General features: G+C 38.8%; 1 protein-coding gene across 1 annotated transcript in view; it reads right to left on the reverse strand.

The window, feature by feature from the left end:
- LOC141759807 (cadherin-6-like) overlaps nucleotides 1-19570 on the reverse strand; it is a 209364-nt gene extending 189794 nt beyond the window's left edge. Inside the window, exon 1 of the mRNA XM_074622205.1 lies at nucleotides 19078-19570. The gene's annotated coding sequence lies outside the window, so the exon portion shown is untranslated. The remainder of the gene's footprint in view (nucleotides 1-19077) is intronic.
- Between the last annotated feature and the right edge of the window lie 292 nt (nucleotides 19571-19862).

Consider the following 19862-nt stretch of genomic DNA (forward strand, 5'->3'; position numbering starts at 1 on the left):
GCCAAAAGTGTATAGCTTTTTCTTATTCATTCGTATGTAAGCACACCTGGAATGTTTGCAAAAAACCCTCATTACAAAGTTCAAAGTTGAACCAGAAAGTCAGTAAACTGTGATAGATGTTCACAGCGGAGAGTTTAGGTAATGCTTTTGCTGTTTGCTTCTGTTTTCTCTTCCAAATAACTGTATTTTTTAAGATGTATAATGATGTGATTGCTTTGTCTTCCGCCCTGTTTAACATCTTTATATGTTCACTGACGTATCAGCAATTACTTTGGTGAGTACAATGTTATCATAACCGGAAGAAATGATGTCCAAACCTCCAAAAAAATAAGATCCAAGTTATAATAAACGAGAATTAATTGTCCATTAAATGAACATTTCTCACAGCCAAAATTGAACCGTTTTTTGCTGCGTCCTATTCAAAGTTCCCGACTGGTAGATTGTAATTATAACCTCTGAGTGCTCCAATGGTCCAGCACTGGGATGAAAAAAATCACGAGGGGAATGAAAAAATCACGTTCCCGCCATGACATTTTTATTTATGTTTAGACTAGAGCTCCCTCTTTGCCGCTTTAGTTAACTTGTGCTCCAAAAAAAATGTGGATCATGCACCCTGCCCATTGAGGTTTAATTCAACCAATGAAATTATTTCCGCCTCCCTTGCATCTCTGCCTCTCCATAATACTAAAATGCCAATCAGCCTTTCCTCTCGCTCTCTGACTCCCTTTCCTTTCCTCTCTCTCCACACACACACACACACACACACACACACACACACACAGCGGCTTTCACAGGAAATCCACTGTATGCTCTCTTCATCGGTTTCACATCTCAACACATACTAAAGACACACACACACACACACACACACACATACGTGATGGACACACACATGTACACAAACAGACCGAGAGTGAGCGAGAGAGAAAGAGAGACCCCAAACACCAAAACAGTATTAATCCCTTGAAGAGGTCTCTAAAAGGGTTTCTTAAAGCTGATTTCCACCACACAGAGGCTTTCCAGGTCAGCACTGTTTGTGGTGGCAATGGTGCTGAAGCATTCAAGCTTTACGCCCTCACCTTTCCACCCTGCTACTTCCTATTTCTTCCCCTCGCTCACACAGTCTTTCTTCCTCTCTCTTCTTCTTCTATTTTCTGCATTTGTCTCTGCATCTTTTTTTGAGACAACGTCCACACTAAGCGGCTAAATCTGAAAAATGCTGTTTTATGTGTGAAGCCAGATTTCTCAGGTCGTATTCGTACAGAAATCATGCGACAAAATAAACATGAATACAGGTTAATGGCAACAGCTGTGCTCAGTGATCGGTTATATAGACATTTACAACGACACCTGGCCTCCCTAAATTATATTCATCATCGTACGGTTAGCAACACGCCCTGCATCAACACGGCTCTTTTCAGTCTGAACACCCAGAGACAGAAGGCCATAACCGAAAAACCTTCAGGGTTTCTATGTTTCTATGACACCCATACCTATAATGCATTACTTAAAACGCTTTAAAATCAGCTTATATCACTGTATAATTATAGTTAAGTATTCATAATGCTTGATAACAATAATTATAACACATTATAAAGCATTTCATAATGACTTATAAGATCAAGTATCATACTATTTCATTACTGCTGGTCAGTCACTGACATTTCTTTGCAACGATCATTATAATTTCCAAAGCTGTAATACATTATATTCTCTTTATAATGAAATATAATGTGATTATAAATTACTCTAGGTGGTCATTATTTGCTTTAAAGGAGCAGTGTGTGGGATCTGGTGGTATCTAGTGGTGAGATTGCAGATTGCAACCAACTGAAGCTTCTCCCGTGTGCCAAGTGTGTTTGAGAACTATGGTGGTCTTCACAAAAACACGATTGGTCCTCTCTAGAGCCAGTTCTTGTAAGAGTAGACAGCACGTGGGAAGTGAGTGGTGAAGCAAGAGAGAGAGAGTGGCAGCAATGGGAGTGAGTGACGTTATCTATCCGGCCCAAGCAGGAAAGGTTAACAGTGTTTGGTTTGTCCGTTCTGGACATGGTGGTGCAACATGGCGGACTCTGTGGAGAGAGGACCCTCTCCCTATGTAGATACAAACAGTTCATTCTAAGCTAACTAAAACACAATGATTCTTATTATTAGGTGATTATACATTAAAGAAAACATACTTATTCATATTATATTCCAATTCTATCAATAGATCCTCCTAAATGTTACACACTGGTCCTTCAAGTAAAGTGAAAATTCATTTTACAGCGTTTTGTGTGTTGTTGTTGCATACATTTAATGAATTGTTTTGTCTGGACTGCAGAGGGACAGACCTACAAACGCAAAAGTCTGTCACTGACTGACTGATTTGGTCGGCAGAGTGTTGGAGTTTCCTCATTGGCTGTTGCGCTTTCAAAATGAAAAGGCGAGAAACAGTCATTTATGCAAATGAGACCGTCCAGCACGATGCGTCCAGCTCAAGAAACTTGGACAAAGCTGTGAAACTAGACAATCTATTTCTAAAATGAAAAGATTCAGCAGTATTTTGGTGGATTGTTAAGACGGAATAACAGAATGTTTACAAGCAGGCCACCAAGTTGTTTCCTGTTTGAAACGGCGAGCAGAAAACCAGGGACCAATCAGGAGCATTCCATGATGGAGTACGCCACCGCTTGACCTAGTGTCCTCGTACCGCTGGATTTAACATCACAGACATGACCACTGACGATTTGTATGATAATTTAGCCACAAATTCACAGACTGATCGTACACGGTCCAGCTGTACCTACCTTATAAGTCATTTCTTTATAATGCATTATGATTATTGTTATAGAGCATTATGAATATTGTTTGAGTGCTTGTAACTATAATCATACAGTGCTTATGAGCAGATTACAACGTATTATAAGTATGTTTATAATGCATTACATGGGCGTCACAGAGAGTGTTACCATATCCAGTTTTCAAATCCATCCGGCTCAGTGTGGACGTACCCCCTCTCTCTCTCTTTCTATCTGTAAAGCTCTCTCTCCCACTCCTTCACTCATCCCGTCCCCTTCTCTCCGTCAAAGCCGATAATGTTTTGCATTTGAATCACACTGTTATTTAACATAAATCGAAGCAACTTTAATCAACAGCAAAATAAATGCATGATGCCGCTCCGTATGTAATTAGTTGGAGGTCTTTAGCTTATCTGTTTTTATAAGACCTCCAGGCTCAGTAATGGGATAATTAAAATCGATACAGTGGCATCATTGCATGCGACTTCCTCTTAGATCTGATTTTGTGGAGTCTGATAGAACACACAGAGGTAAACACATTTTTGTCCTCTTGTTTTCTTACATTCATCTCGGCAACAATAATGTTTTTGTCAGTCGCTATATAATTGGAAATTACCAAAGTTGTTTTTACACCAAATGAATTAATTAAAACCTGTCAAAATCAGACAATCCCAAGGGACAATGTATGTGCTGGCTTTGTTCGCACACTATTGCATTTTGCTGCTATGCAGTAAAAACCATCTAAGAAAAATAAGCCTTTTTATCAGCTTGACAATCACGCGTTCTTGAGTTTATCCAATGGATTTTGAATGGGTGTCTGATACCGAAAAAGACATATTTTTATCTCAATCCCCAGAGAAGCATGACATTTGCTGGAATTCAAATATATAAATCAGCGTTTTACAAGGATTTTGGTGGACAACAGCAATAATGTACTGCATTAGACTGAGCAGTTTTTCCAACCAGTATGTGAACTACTTGTATGTAATGAGCGTATCTGGCAGTGTTACGACTTCATTCCCTCCACCTGTGATCCATGACAGCGACGTTTTCTCTCTGCCGCCGTTTTATGCTCACCCCATCATGCGTTTTTTACACCATCAATTACATGATCCCACTTCTCATTCTCTCCTTTCCCACCACCTTGTCTGATTCATGGAGTGGGTTGGTATTCTGACAGACCAACTCTCTGAGGCGCTCTGCACCATCTCCTCCCCTCTCCAAGCCCCGTTTTCACGAGCCAAACCCACCAGAAGGGTTGCAGGAACTCGTCGTTTTTATTACTCACACATGTTATACAATCGGGTGTTAGAGGTGCGTTCCAGGGTGAGAGATCAAGGTCGCGACGCTGTGCATCTGCCTCCTATTTTTTGCCCCAGATTACATTATGAACACGGCAGAGTGAGAAAAACCGCGGCAGAGAAGGAACCACTGAGACAGAGACAAAAAAAAGCAAGGCTGCTTTCAGATAATGCTGTCACATTAACTCAAGAGTTGCAGGGCCAAGGCTTTTTGGATAATCATTAACCATTATGATTTTTGTTCACAGCTGTTACCAAAGAGCATAATGCTTCTATGAACACTCATCACGATGGGATCAATGAGGTCTATTTTATATGGCTTCCTTCTGTTTCCTGCTTTTCAGATTGAAACACTCTTGAATCTTTTTGTTTGAATCTTTTAAGCAAGCACATACAAGAGACTGAGAACGCATGAATGTAAAACATAATAAGAGGAAACAAATGATTCAATATGAAATGGGAGTTCAGCTTTGCTAATGAATACGGGTGTGTGGAGAAGGTTATGAACCCCCTAAACCATTTTCCCTTCAGAGATCTAAGTGATTGTAAACTGACTGAAAGGGACACTAAAACATTGAGTTTGCTTGAATAGATGTGCTTTTGTTTGTTTTGAGTTTATTCCCAAATTTGATGCTTGTTTTGAGCCATCATAAGCAGCACCTGCTTTAAGTATTAATTGCGATTCCTAATTGATTATACTGTATATACATATGCGGAGAAAGATATTTTGACTCCTTTTTGTCAGCAACACCTTTATCTTTTTAAATTATTCTGAAGAACTAAACCCAGTGGTAGTTTTACAAGCAGAGTGGAGACTTTAAAGCTCCATTAAACTATACTGTTGATACACATAACGTTAAAGTGACTCACTGTATTATGTAAAAGGGCTGCTAGTAAACATCACAATCAACATCATAATCCGTTCAATGCAGCGTTCAGCTCACTGTGTTTGGTTTGTTGGTCTGTTTGCCAGTTAAATCAAACTAAATAACAATAATAGTTAAATTGCATCCTTGTGTTGTTTGTTCCTGACTTATGAGTCCACCAGTTATATATTATGGAAGGCATGGTTCTCTCGGACGGGTAAAATAATACAAATAGAAAATGCTAAAATGAGTCTCTGAATATGCTTAGGCGGCCGTTAAAATACACTCACCGGCCACTTTATTAGGTACACCTTGCTAGTACCGGGTGGTCTTCTGCTGCTGTAGCCCATCTGCTTCAAGGTTGGACGTGTTGTGCGTTCAGAGATGCTATTCTGCATACCTTGGTTGTAACGAGTGGTTATTTGAGTTACTGTCGCCTTTCTATCATCTCGAACCACTCTGCCCATTCTCCTCTGACCTCTGACATCAACAAGGCATTTCCGTCCACACAACTGCCGCTCACTGGATATGTTCTCATTTTCGGACCATTCTCTGTAAAACCCTAGAGATGGTTGTGCGTGAAAATCCCAGTAGATCAGCAGTTTAATACTCAGACCAGCCCGTCTGGCACCAACAACCATGCCACGTTCAAAGTCACTTAAATCCCCTTTCTTCCCCATTCTGATGCTCGGTTTGAACTTCAGCAAGTCGTCTTCACCACGTCTAGATGCCTAAATGCATTGAGTTGCTGCCATGTGATTGGCTGATTAGCTATTTGTGTTAACAAGCAATTGAACAGGTGTGCCTAATAAAGTGGCCGGTGAGTGTATGTTCTGGTAATATCAAATCTATGTGTTAGAAACTCTGCTTATGTATCTAATCACTTTTACATTTAATTCATTTTTCAGAAAACAAATATTTTTGTTGAGCTTGACTTTATAATGAAGAGGTTTGTTTCCCTGGCATAAAAGGGGAATAAATAACAGCAAAAACGAAATAAACAAAAAACATTGGTATCGGTATCGGCATCGGCGTGGTTTCTGCAATCGTGCTTCCCTTAAAATATTCCATCTTCTGATTTATTACAGGTAAATATATATTTTAAAAAACAGTGTTAAATCTTAAACCAGTATTATTTTTATTATTATTATTATTATTATTTATTTATTTATTTTTTGCTATTACTGTGACATTACATACAGAATATTTTGTTTTCCTTCATCTTTTAATTAAAAAGAAGAAAAAAAACAGGGGATTTGAATGTTTAAACCTCCGATACGATATGTTTTGATATTAAAAAAAAATAAATTGACTCACCGTAATACAAAAAGGGCTGCTAGTAAATAAAGGGTTAATTGTAAATTGTTTGTAATAGTTTTTACATTTTAATTTACCATTAAAAGCTGTTTATTAATATTAAAAGTGCAATTTAAAATCTTAAAGTAGGATTATAACCCAGGTATTGTTGCTATACTACCCTGTCCGTATAGCATTAACTTTAAGTGATCAAATGGATCAAGATACAGCTGATCAATGTTGCTATGGTATCATTAATTCACAGATATGTAAGTGTTTTTAGTATGTGGTGATGTGTATATTGTCTTATATGATGCACTGTTGTTGTTGTTGCTACTGCGGCTAAACCAGTTGCCCCCTCGGGGACGAATAAAGGTCTTGAACTTGAAAAGAGGCTTCAGGCTTTTATTTTAATCAACCACTCTGCCCACTACTCCTTAAAAAAAAAATAGAATAAATATTTGAAATTTTGTGTTATAAGTGGAAAAGATCATGTGCAGAAGTGCCAAAGCGCCATCTGTAATTGTTTTATAATAACAATGGGTCCAAGCTAGAATAACAGTATGAGCAAACACGAACGAACAAACAAGACGCTGGACAAACGAAGGGAATCGAAGGGCATGGTGGCGGTTTGGTGGCTACTTAATACGATGTGACAGCTGAACAAAAACCCTGAAGAATTACTGCATATGACGTGAATGAGACATCAGGGGGATCTGAAGACAAACACTGTCATTACAACACGCAAATAAATGAATACACCAGGCACTGTGGCAGGATCTCAGCTGACGTCTTCCAGTTGGTTTCCATTAATGGCTTGGCTTGTAAACTGAAACTCAATTGCGGAGATCAATGAGATGACATCAATGAAAAAAATCTGTTTTTTAGTATACTACTGGTCCAGCTCCACTAAAGCTCAGTTACAGTACACACTTATTGGCCCCATCTCTGACGTCTTTAACTGCAGACAGACGTCAGAAATGGACAATAACTAGAAAAAAAAACATTTGCAGGGTTGGGTTTAATAAAAGACGAACCCTATTCATGTCAGCGAAGTAAAGGGGCTCGCTGAAGTATTGCTAAAGAGAGGAGAATAACTCATCTTCAATCATGAATCTGTAGGTAAACCTTCACTGAGTGTCCTGTATGACCTGTCAGAAGACAAGTAGTTTTGAAAACAGACAATATTAGAATGGAAAATTATACAGTTTTCCAGAAGTGCCAGGTGACCCTTTGACCTAAATCAACTGAGGCAGAAACCCCCCTTACATAGATTATCTTTTATCTTTGTGTGTGTGTGTGTGTGTGTGTGTGTGTGTGTGTGTGCCTTACTGCATGTTTTTTGTATAACTCTGTGGGTGTGTGAGGAGATGTGTGAGGAATTGCTCTTGAATGTCACTGCATGCCTCTGAGGGAACGTATTGTGTTGCTGATTAAAACGATGTGTTTTTAAGAGTGGCAGGGAGATGCTTTTTTTTGTATCACACAAAACTGACTACATGTATAAAGCTTTTTTTTTTTTAAGTAGATTTATCATTCAGATCCTATATTTAATAGAATATTCACCCCAAACAGAAATTGGTAACCAAGTCAGTCCACTCAATAAACACCGAACACTCTCGGGTGTCTCTCCCTGATGTCGTTGTGGTGTGTAATACCCCTCGGGAGAAGACAAAATGCTTTGTTATAGTCACGGATGTGGGCCAATGGAGGCAAAACCCATTTAGTTCCTGCTAACACACACATACACATATTCCCCCACACACGGACACTGTACAGTACGCACACCCACATACAGCCTCGGGGTGTCTGGTCCATTAGGGTGTTGGAGCCTTGTGCGTACACACTAGACACATACTGTGCAGCAGCATGTGAATGTGTTCTCAGTTTGACTCTAAGACCTTTAGAGTGAGTAGATTTAATCCCCTCTATAATACATCTTTGAAGTTTTGTGGTTTGCACATAAAAAATTATTTATATCCTTCATCTTTGGCTCCGTTTTGTGTTTTGGGACTCGAGTGCAACATTTGTCAAAACTGTCCATAAAAAGAGAGACAGTCGCATTATACAGCGGAGAGGCAGGGAGCAGTAGGATCGCTTAATTATTTGGAATGCTGCTTCGATTCGAGCGGAGCCTGAAGTGACTTAACTGGCGCAAGTTAAAGAAAGCATTTAGAAAAAAAAAAAAAAGATGGCTGAATGGGGGCACGGAGGAATTTATGACTGCAATGTAATCACAAAGTAAGAAACTAAAGACTAAATAAAAGCTGAATGATATGTTCATTTTACAATGCAATAAATTCAAGTTTGAGCAGCTGCGTTCTTTTTCTTTTGGGCTTTTGAGCTTTGGCATTTTCTGTGAAAAATAGTTACTTACAGTCGCAGTAGGCAGTATATATTTTTGGCATCATTGGGCAAACAGTTCCGTGATAACCTTTCAGCATATTGTAATTCAAGTGTTCTGAGAGAAAATTAAACTTCTGCTCCTCATCATGGCTCTGTTTTCAGGCTTTAAGAAATCTAGCCCGTGATGGGAGACTTTGACCAATCACAGGTCATTTCATTGAGAGAGCGTTCCTATTGGCTGTGCTCCGGTCATGTGACCATAGCTTGATTTTACAGCTAAACCGTGTACTACAAGATGATTCTGACAACATTTGAGGAGAGAAATAGACATTAACGTAACAGAATATTGATTCATATTTGATTAACGCTGCCTAGTTTGACCGTTTGGTCGGAGTTCAGAGTGATTGACATCCGGCTCTCATAGACAGCAGATGGACAACAGATCTCAGGTCAGCTCTTACTGCTTGTTTTCCTCCCGGTCTGTGAAATCTTGCAGGGAGCACCGGAGGACACAAAGGCACATGATTTTTTTCAGGTTACCTGTTTCATGTACTACTGTCAGGATATAGCAATATAGCTTTTTATACAATTTTTGAATCATATTTGCTCCAATCTCGCCTACTTCATCTTTAAATACATAACAGCTACATCTAACAAAAAGGTCATCATTGCAGTTTTTATAAATTATTCAACGTAACATCTTATGTGTATATATAGTCTGTGATGTACATCCAGGCTTTGGAACATTGAACAATTATGTGATTGCACAGAGGGTTACATACATGAGAGGGGTCAAGAGCATTATGTAGTCTAGATGCACAGTATGTCTTAACGTCATCTCATTTCCCTTATCAAAGTTACTTTTACCTAACGATAAACAATGTAATGTAAGCCATTGTGAAAAGATTACGTAATGCTGCCATTTTTTGTGTCTTTCTAACAGCCAGAGACAAGACAGGGGCTTTAATGTGCTCTATTTATCTGTTGTATAACACTGATGTATGGTACCGCTCCATAGGAAATTAATAGGAGATGAGAAAAGATGAGCCTAATGTGTTTCTCAAACTTAGTATTGAAATTAAGTGGAAGTAACACAGCAACCATGTCTCTAATTACGTTTATGTAATATAATACGTTGTTTTAATACGTTGCGCTTAAATGGAGCTTTAATTTTCAGCAGACGGTCCCTTCAGAGAAACAACGATGTCATTTTATCAGACATACAAATCAGAGTATTTGCAAAAACTGGATTTTCCTTACACCAGAGCCCAGTTTAGCTGGACGTTCAAGTGACGCTTACTAATAATGAAGTCATATTTCTCCTACACAACTTCCCACACACCTGTCAACTCTTATAACTAAATCTATCAAACATTTTGTTAGTCTTTTTGTCTGTTATCAAAATGACAATTATGTGTGCTATATTCTCCGTTCCATGTTAAGCACTGCTTGCAATGGATGTCATTTATTAAACTAATTCTTTATTTAAAGGTGTTACATCTGCAGCTTTCTGGTGTTTAATGTAGGTGTTAATGCATTTGCTCTTTCTATTATAAAACATCTACTTGTAATAGGATATTATTCATTGTTAAACTGTGTAATAATTCCTTTTTTCCCCAGAATAAACTGCACACCTGCTCCAGTTTAAGTAAACGGACACAGCGAGGATGAAGGTGAGCTGAATAAAATTACCGCACAGTTGACATGAAGGAGTAACAGTTGGAAAGGCTCCTGGTAATTGTGTTTGAAGTATTTATATTGCTAATCTATTGCTACACTGTCATCATAATCAGAGTGGGAGTTCATTCCAACTAATGGGCCCTATTTTCCTGGAGTGGACCAGGCAATCAGAATACAAAATGCACCTCCATTCTTCTGTGGCATCCTCACCTGATACACAGCTGCTAATGATCACTGCACTGTTATATTTATGACAGCTGGCATCTAAACTGGGATAAATCCATAAAAACAGGTTGCCGGGAAGATAGATGTTTCTGTCAATGTTTACTGTGTCCTCTGATGTGCCATCAAATACGCTGGCAGATGCTAGAGCAGACTGCAAAAGCAAGCACTGTCACAGCGACGGCACCGTCAAACTAGCGGTGCCTCACAAGGGCAATAAGCTTTAAACTAGATGTATGTCAGCTCAGTGACACAACCTTATGTTGGGAGGATATACATCTTAAATATTTAACAATTAGATAAGCTTTAAAAAAAATGGTCAAGGCACATTACATCTCCCCACAGTTTGCTGAGTGATAATGCATTATTAATGGATCCCTAAGAAACCTGTCTCCCTGGTTGTTTTTATGGAGAAAATATGACATTGAAAAGAAATATGAAAGGAATAAAGTGGATACATACTGGTAGGTGTACAACGTGCAGTTATTTCATGTTGTAAATATTAAAAGGTGGGTGAGCGGAGTTAAAACGCGTTGTTGTTGTGCAGCTAAATGAAAAGTGTGTTACAACACCCACTGAGGGTTCACAAGTAGAGCACTTAAACACCGCCTTAAACACTGCACACCGGTGTTAAGTGGATGTTCAGTTTCAAATACTAAATTGTCCACACGGGAGCACTTGAAAATGGACAACATTGTACTCTCATTGTTACATTTCTCATTTTTCAAGTGTTTACGACAATATGGTGATTGAAAAACAGGGAATGTTTCTTAGCCTTAGAAAAGTGTCACGGCTCTGATAACCTTTTTGGAAGTGGAAAAAGAAAATAAAACCCAAGCAAATATGATTATTGCTCCGAGCAATGGCTTGGTGACAGATGAAATATGTTTTGTGTGTCAAAGCCCATTGGGAAGTGGAAAAAGATTTCTTTTACTACTTGCCAAAACACTCCTAGAAAGTTGAAACACTTTCTGAAAAGACATCTGGCACAACACCACTACCGAACACAGCATGTGTCAAGGCAATCGCGGTGCCACGGACACGCGTACAACTCGAGCAGACCACGGGAAGAGTGTTCATTCAAAACGCAAGGCTACCGTTTTAGCAGAAAATGATGTGCGAGGACAACAGGTTTATTGCCTGTCTGTATCAGTTTGAGTACCTCCGTGACTCAAAAGGAAATTGGAACAATACTGAAGAAAACAAGCATCGATCTTCCAATAAATATCATCCCTGAGTCATGCTGGAGAGCAACAGATATTAATTGCTAGTCTGCTAGACATAAAAACAAGGAAGAAACCAATTGAGCATGGCGGGATTCTGGATAGAGTGATTTTCAGATATATATCTGGTGTATATCCAAGCGTATAAATATGTTTTTTGAGCAGATTTCTCCCATCCAGGTAGGTCAGGAGATTGAGACTGACCAGAGAGTTGTTTTTGTCCCAGTGGGTTGGGAAAAACTCCCAGTAACAGACCATCACACAGCTGCAGACGCCTGAGGCAAACCTTTCCTCCTCACCCCCGGACCTCCTCACTTCAAAACTAGGGCAAAACTTTCTGCACAGCCACAGATCCATCAGATATGACAGAGTGAGGACAACATTGAGCTTCCTTATCTTTTCTTTTTTTACAACATACAAAGAATATTGGTGCGACTTTACAAAAGGGCTTGCACTCTCTTACAGTACTGAAATAGAACGAACCCAAACAGAATTAGCAACAACAACATCGTATCTGGTGGTGAGGCGATCATTTTTCATACACTTTCATTTCCCTACTTTCTATTGTTAATTGATATGGCGCGATAGCAATTAAACCCATTCATTATATTCTTAGTGATGAGTAAATAACTACTGTACAAAATCAGGTTCTTCTTGTCTGGTGGCATTAAACAAGAACAGACCTATTCTGGAACAAAAAGAGAGAAAAAGATGAATGGTCGTGAATGAATAGTCTCGTCACTTGATGCGCCTCTCTTCTCATGTTGTTGTTTGGCACTTCAGCAATTCATGATTATAAAACGTGGCCTTCAATACAGGGTTGTTGTGTAGCGTGAGTTTCTTTCATAAACAACTAATTGATCTGCTCTTTACCAACGGTTATTAATTCTAATTTGACACAGGCCATTTATGTGAAATCGTCATCTACGAAATATAGATATTAAAAGTATGAGGCTTGTGAACTTCTATATTTTTTATATATTTTATTTTTCCCCTTTTTTTCGAGGTTGTTTTCATTATGCACTTTACAGTTCGTAATTACAATAGTTTATAAACCAATTTTTATGTAATTGAGCTTAGAAACAAACACAATAAGCACACGAGAAAACAACATTATCATTCAAAATTAAAATCTAATTAAAAAAATTGAATAAAATAAAATAAAAAATAATAATAATATTACAAAGAGAAATAATAATAATAATAATAATAATAATAATAATAATAATAATAATACATAAATAAGTTAATACAAAAAAAATCAAAGAACTAAACTTTTCCATTTTATAAAATCTGGGTTTATTTTTTTTCCCACCCTTTTGTTATTTGCTTCAGAGCTGTGATTCTGAGTATTCTAAATAAGTAACTTTCATCTTTACCGAGACCAATTCGAGGTTTCCTGAGTATGATATGCTCTGCTTTTAAATACAGATGTATTTTTTCTAATTGTCCAATTACTATGAAATGATCAAAACCAACAATGAATTGATCCTACTAGCAAATGTTTGTTACCACAGATAAAAATAAAGCCACAGCCCAACAGGCTTTTGTTTTCCAAAAACTATTAAAACCACATCTGTGAGCCACACCTTTGCACCGGGTGACATGTTCCTTCATTACCACAAATGCACAGATCGTACTTTATTGTGAGCCAATCCCACATAGTCCATCCTGCTGCCAGAAATACTCACGAGCGCACCAAATGTGTATTAATCCACGGCTGAAAATAGTCCCCCAAAAATGCAGTGCCCAGCTGTTTTAGGGAATTAGTGAGCCTTTCTTAGAAAAAATGTAATTCTATCTATCTGCCCCTTTTTTTCCCCTTTAAAGATCCCATATTGTAAAAAGTGAGATTTTCATGTATTTTTTTATTATAAAGCAGGCTAAGGTGCTACATAAATACTGTGAAAGTATCAAAACACTCTATCCATGCAGAAATACACACAGCCACTATTCAGAAACTGTGCCTTTAAACACGCCGTCAGGATTTCTGTACAATTGTGATGTCACAAATCTACAATATGTAGACCAGTACACAGATTTAAAAGTATACACATTGTAAATGTGTCCCAGTTTATATCCGGTTGCAGTGTGTGTGTGAATGACATCAGCTGACAGGAAGTAAACATGTACCCAAGCTGTTGCCTAGCAACACAATTCCGTTGCAATTCCATTGAAATGCACTAAAACGGAGCGTTTCAGACAGAGCGTATAAATACAGGCATATTCAGGCTGACAGTATGAGGAAAATAAAGATTTTTTTTTTACATTAGAGCATGTAAACATGTTCTAGTAGAAACACAAAATACAAGTATGAACCTGAAAATGAGCACAATATGGGGCCTTTAAACAAATCTTCATAAAGAACGAATATGCTTTGGGCTGCCACAGACCAGGTAGGAAGTCGGAAAATATTGAGATCGACAATCAACACATTGATGGTTTTGGTCTTTTCATTGTTTTTCTTCACGTCTTGAAAAAAATCTATAGGGGAATAAATTATTTCAGCCATATGTGCACTTGCATGTGCATTTATAGATGTTGCAATTTATTCATTTAGCATTTTCTCAATACCTCAAAGTTCTGCAATGCATCTAAATAGCACTTCAGCAATAAAACAAAATACTGCTGAAAATACATTGCATGGACACGTAAACAATTCAATCACACGTCAATCCCTTCTGCAAAAAAAAATGCAAGTCTTCAAGAACCAATATTGCTCGTGGCTCTGACTGTGGGAGGTAGCGCGGAGGCAAAGAGCCCTGTGTTAGGAATATCCAGAGGTCCAGAGCTCGATGGATGGAGAGAGCGAGAGGGGGGCAGCTGTGAGAGATGAGTTCTGAGATTTAGTCAGGAGTGGAGGCATGCAGTGCTAAGGAGCATGACTTTGTTGGTGATTCTGTGAAACGCTGGAAGCCTGTGGAGGTCTCTGTGCAATGTGGTGCATCACTAAAGAGAAATAGTTACTTAAATACACAACAGCTACATCTAACAAAAAGGTCTTCATAGCTTTTATAAATGATTTCAAGGTAGCAACTTATATATAGTCTGAAATACTATATGGAGTACTATGGAGATGGGATGTACATCCAGGCTTTGCAACATTGAACAATTACATGATTGCACAAAGCATTATGCAGTGTTGATGCACAGTATGTCTTAGTGTTTTAATTTCCTCGTCGAAATTACTTTTACCTAACGATAAACAATGTAATATTAGCCATTGTGAAAAGATTATGTAACGCTGCCATTTCCCGGTCCTCCTCATAGCCGGAGACAATACCGGGGCTTTAATGTGCTCTATTTATCTGTTGTATAACACTGATGTATGATACCGCTCTATAGGAAATTAATAGGGGGATGAGAAAAGATGAGCGTTATGGTGTCCAACGTGTTTCTCAAAGTTAGTATTGAAATTAAGTGGAAGTAACACAGCAGCCATGTCTCCAATTACGTTTATGTAATAATACGTTGTTTTCCCAGTTATGGTTTCATTACTAGTGTAATTGCTGCCTGGATTATGTTCACAGGCGACATCATTTCCAGTCAAGGAGGCGCCTCATTTTCGTAGTGCACAAAAGCGCATGACTTTGGCACCAGAGACAGAGTGTGTTCCAATCCACGTACTTCCAGAAGTACACTTCAATGTAGTGCACTTTGTGCACTCTGTACTCACTTGAGTAGTGCGTAAATTTCAACGGGGTTAGGTCGTCTCAAATCGAATACTCTGCGGCGCACTGAACGGAAATGAAGATCGCAACATTTGACCGCGGCTCGCTACCCGCCAAAATATCTTCCGAAAAAAAATGAAAGCAGAGTGGAAATTACGTTTACAACGTCGTCGCCTACGCCTACGATGTGTCCTCCTGTTGGCTGAAAATGCACCGGTATGTTAACGTATTGTTTTATTCTGTTATCTCCGTATGTTTGAATAGTGGTCGTGGCTCCGCCCCTTCCGCTACGTAGACAATTGAGTGTGGAAAGTGTCCAGCGTTCCACACTCAACAATCTGACGGCTTTGAGTACAACATCCAGGTACTTTGAGTGCACTGCATTTTGCCGTACTTCCCAATTGGAACGCACTTATGCACTCAAAACAGTGAGTGTAAGTACAGAAGTATGCGGATTGGAACACACCGCGAGATTCACACCGCGATTATGTGGTTGGGTTTAGGCAACAAAAGCACTTTGGTTAAGTTTAGGGAAAGAGTATGTAAATACACTTAATTTAGCTTTTCACATTGATGATTGCTTGTTGTTAAATACATTTGCTTACTTGTGTATTCATTATCTTTCAGCTCTTGAATTTTATTGTTATTCTTTTTTGTTAAATGGTGGAGTTGAGAGGAGGTAAATGATCGAAATATCTTTTTTTTTTTAGGTCTGCTTACCATACTTACTATCATACTTTATAATATTACCTTATGATATCAAATTCTATTCAATGGTATGTTAAATATGTTCATATTTTGGATGAATTATGTGTAGAAGATGATGCAATTGATGGTAAGGTTTGATCTGGGACCCTGAATCAGTTCATATGTGGACCTTCTTGGTCACACATGCTGTGTACATAAAGAAGATAGATTTATCTTTGATTGTCGTACTGCATCCATTGTTATGTTCTCTGGCTCAGGCATAATCTTTTTAATTGTATTGTTCAATGATATTCATCCAGATTCCACTCACTGAGCATGAATATTACACAAAAGAAACCTGGAAGCTGCCCAGTAGCAGCAATCACTCTGGACAATACTATCAGTTAGATATCATAGTAAATTATATACGGGTTCTCTCATCATTATCATTATGAACTTCAAGGTATACATTCAAATCCAGTATATACCCAGAAGACCATGCTGTTGTTTTGATGTAAAACACTGGCTCATAAACAAGCGAGTGATCTGCACTTTGATATGAAATGCAAATGGAAATCTCTGGCAACAGGGACTTGAACCGCTCCACCACGAGACTGAGAAGAACATCTCTGGTTTTCTTAGCCCAAAGAATCAGAGGATAGACAGATGGCGTGGGATGTATTGAGATCAGCGAGCTCCTCCGCGTATTGAAAAGGGTAAACAAAGCTTACCAGATACTAGATGTCAGAATCCAATCATCTCTCTCTTGTAAAGCCCGTTAGTTATTGCATGTTGATTTCCTTTAGCATGCTGTTGGCTCGTTCTTTTTTTAACGTATGATATCTTTATTAAAATTGAACTGAAGTAATCCCTGTTGCATGGAATAAGGAATAAGTGCATGTTTGAAAATCGACTTGAATCGGTTTCATGCATGTATAATCTAATACATTAAAAACAGTATGTTTCTTATATTTAGCATCTGTTGAGTGGTTTTGAAAATAGAATCAACATCACAGCAGGCAGCAGTAACAGAGATTTCTAACTGTGCATTTTGATGAGGTACGGAGGATCTCTATATCCAGAACATGAGGAGTGAGGAGCACCGAGCTCTGAGATTCCTCATTGAAAAGAACAGATGAAAACATCTCAGGCATTTGTTGTTTGTCTTTGATTAATGCAGAACTACGAGGCGCGTAGAGTACTTCATTGAGATGCAGTGAGTAAAACAAATAATGTAGGTAATGATTAGGGATTTTTCAGGTCAGACGGTTCATTTTTGAATAAATTATGAAAGCTGCTCTGCTTGGGTGTATGCCAGAGGAGTGAAAGTTAACTCTGTAGCACCACAGAAGAGGTAGACTGTGTGAATGCCCCCTCTGGTAGACATATTGGGGGTCCTCAGTGCTTATTGGATTATCCCCAAATGGTCCGTTTTGGCTAAGAAACAATTAACCGATACAGCAGTATTTGATTGTACTGACAACTATCGGCACATCTAAAAGATTAATTCTATGATAAAGTACTTTAATTACCTACATGTGAAAACAAGCCAGTCACAATGATTGTCACTGAACATGATTTTGTCCATCTTCAGAGCTTTCCAGCAGGCAACAGATTAGCCAAATTGTTTCAGAATCTCTAGTTACATCTGCCAGTAGAACAACAATCTTAAACTATCACAGTTAGCCAATTCATTTACAGGAGGCACAGCGACCTTTATAAACAGCCGAACCTCATATACAACCTTAACCTTATGGTCATATCAGCGTTTCAAACGCCAACATTTTGCTGCAAAGTCAGTTAATTTCAATGTATTCTCAAATTTTCATCATTTCATCACCAATACAAAGCTGTTTGGACAGTGCTAGTCTCTGAGGAAATCATCGTTCATGAATGCACCACGGTTTAATCACAAAAGCCTTATCAGTCACTGGCCACTTTATTAGGCACACCTGTTTAATTGCTTGTTAACACAAATAGCTAATCAGCCAATCACATGGCAGCAACTCAATGCATTTAGGCATCTAGACGTGGTGAAGACGACTTGCTGAAGTTCAAACCGAGCATCAGAATGGGGAAGAAAGGGGATTTAAGTGACTTTGAACGTGGCATGGTTGTTGGTGCCAGACGGGCTGGTCTGAGTATTAAACTGCTGATCTACTGGGATTTTCACGCACAACCATCTCTAGGGTTTACAGAGAATGGTCCGAACAAGAGAACATATCCAGTGAGCGGCAGTTGTGTGGATGGAAATGCCTTGTTGATGTCAGAGGTCAGAGGAGAATGGGCAGAGTGGTTGGAGATGATAGAAAGGCAACAGTAACTCAAATAACCACTCGTTACAACCAAGGTATGCAGAATACCATCTCTGAACGCACAACACATCCAACCTTGAAGCAGATGGGCTACAGCAGCAGAAGACCACCCGGTACTAGCAAGGTGTACCGAATAAAGTGGCCGATGAGTGTACATCATCACCAGAGGAAATGTTACACGTATACATGCATACTGTGCATATCCACCTATGTTGTGTATATAAAGCGACCTGTTACTTTAATCATTCAATATTATTTCAGCATATTTGCACGATGCACCGTTTCACTACTGTATTATTGTTTACAATTTACGTACAGAAACATCTCTTGTCCAGCTTCGCTGCAGTTCTATTTCCATATGTACAATGAGAGCAGAATAACTAGGGTCAAATTGCTGGTAGTCTATGTAGGCTTACTCATACCTGGCCAATCAAACTGATTCTGATTCTGATCCAACAAGACAAACATTAAAAACACGACAACAACATCATTCATCAAGCGTATGGATAGAGCGACATGCATAGTAACTTTAAAAAAGACTCTTTAAACATAGCCTGGCACGGCGGCCACATCATATACACACAGCTGACACACATAGCAACATCAGCATGGAGTCAGCAACTGTACACTGAACAAACACTATATCCAGTAAACAACAGGCCACTAGTCCAAAATTGTAAATAAGCTTACTTTTGATGATCTACGGCAGGAGACGACGGGGCTTGGTGTTGAAATGATGTCATTGTAGTCTCTTTCAAAGGAGAGCAGGACCAAAGAGTTCAGTCTGTGTGATGACAGTTTTTATCCCACTGGCAGATGAAAAGAGTCTTTCTCCAGGAACTTGTTATGGGTATGATGACCAGGGGCTACATAACGTTACATGTCATTATTACTTGGCACTTTGTTGAGGAGAAACTGGCACAGGAGTAGATCTTGGTTGAGAGTGATGGCTGGATTCTCTTCCACCTGCTCCTCAGGCTTCTGTTCCTCAATGAATCACAGGTGTTTCGGTTTAACGAGTTATCTGGTGACTTTCAGCCGAATGCATCCGTGTGCTCGTAGTAACTTTTATGACGTAGATAATAAACACAGAGGAGAATTTGTTCAAAATCGATCAAGTGAAATTCAAGGCTTTCTGTTGCTGTTTCCATCAGCTGCTGTCACTACAAGCAATCATTAGGCCGAGAGACACCTGTGCACCGAGTGAAAGAGGAGGGGCTGCTCACAATCTGGCATTTGCCGAATGCACTGTCACTCAAAAGATCTGACCTATCACGTAGCCTAAACAAGAAGCAGGAAACAAGAGTTGTTCAGGCCGGGTCAGCCCAGGCAAATCTCTTTTTCTGTTTATTAATAGTCACAGATATATTTTTACTACAGTATAGTTCAGTAAACTGCTTCAGAAAACATCCAAAATAGTTAAAAACAGCCTTCAAGTGTCTTCAGTTTCCAGAGTTAATTGCAGTTCCATAATT

The sequence above is a fragment of the Sebastes fasciatus genome, chromosome 21, assembly GCF_043250625.1.
Source record: "Sebastes fasciatus isolate fSebFas1 chromosome 21, fSebFas1.pri, whole genome shotgun sequence".
In the NCBI taxonomy this organism is placed as follows: domain Eukaryota; kingdom Metazoa; phylum Chordata; class Actinopteri; order Perciformes; family Sebastidae; genus Sebastes; species Sebastes fasciatus.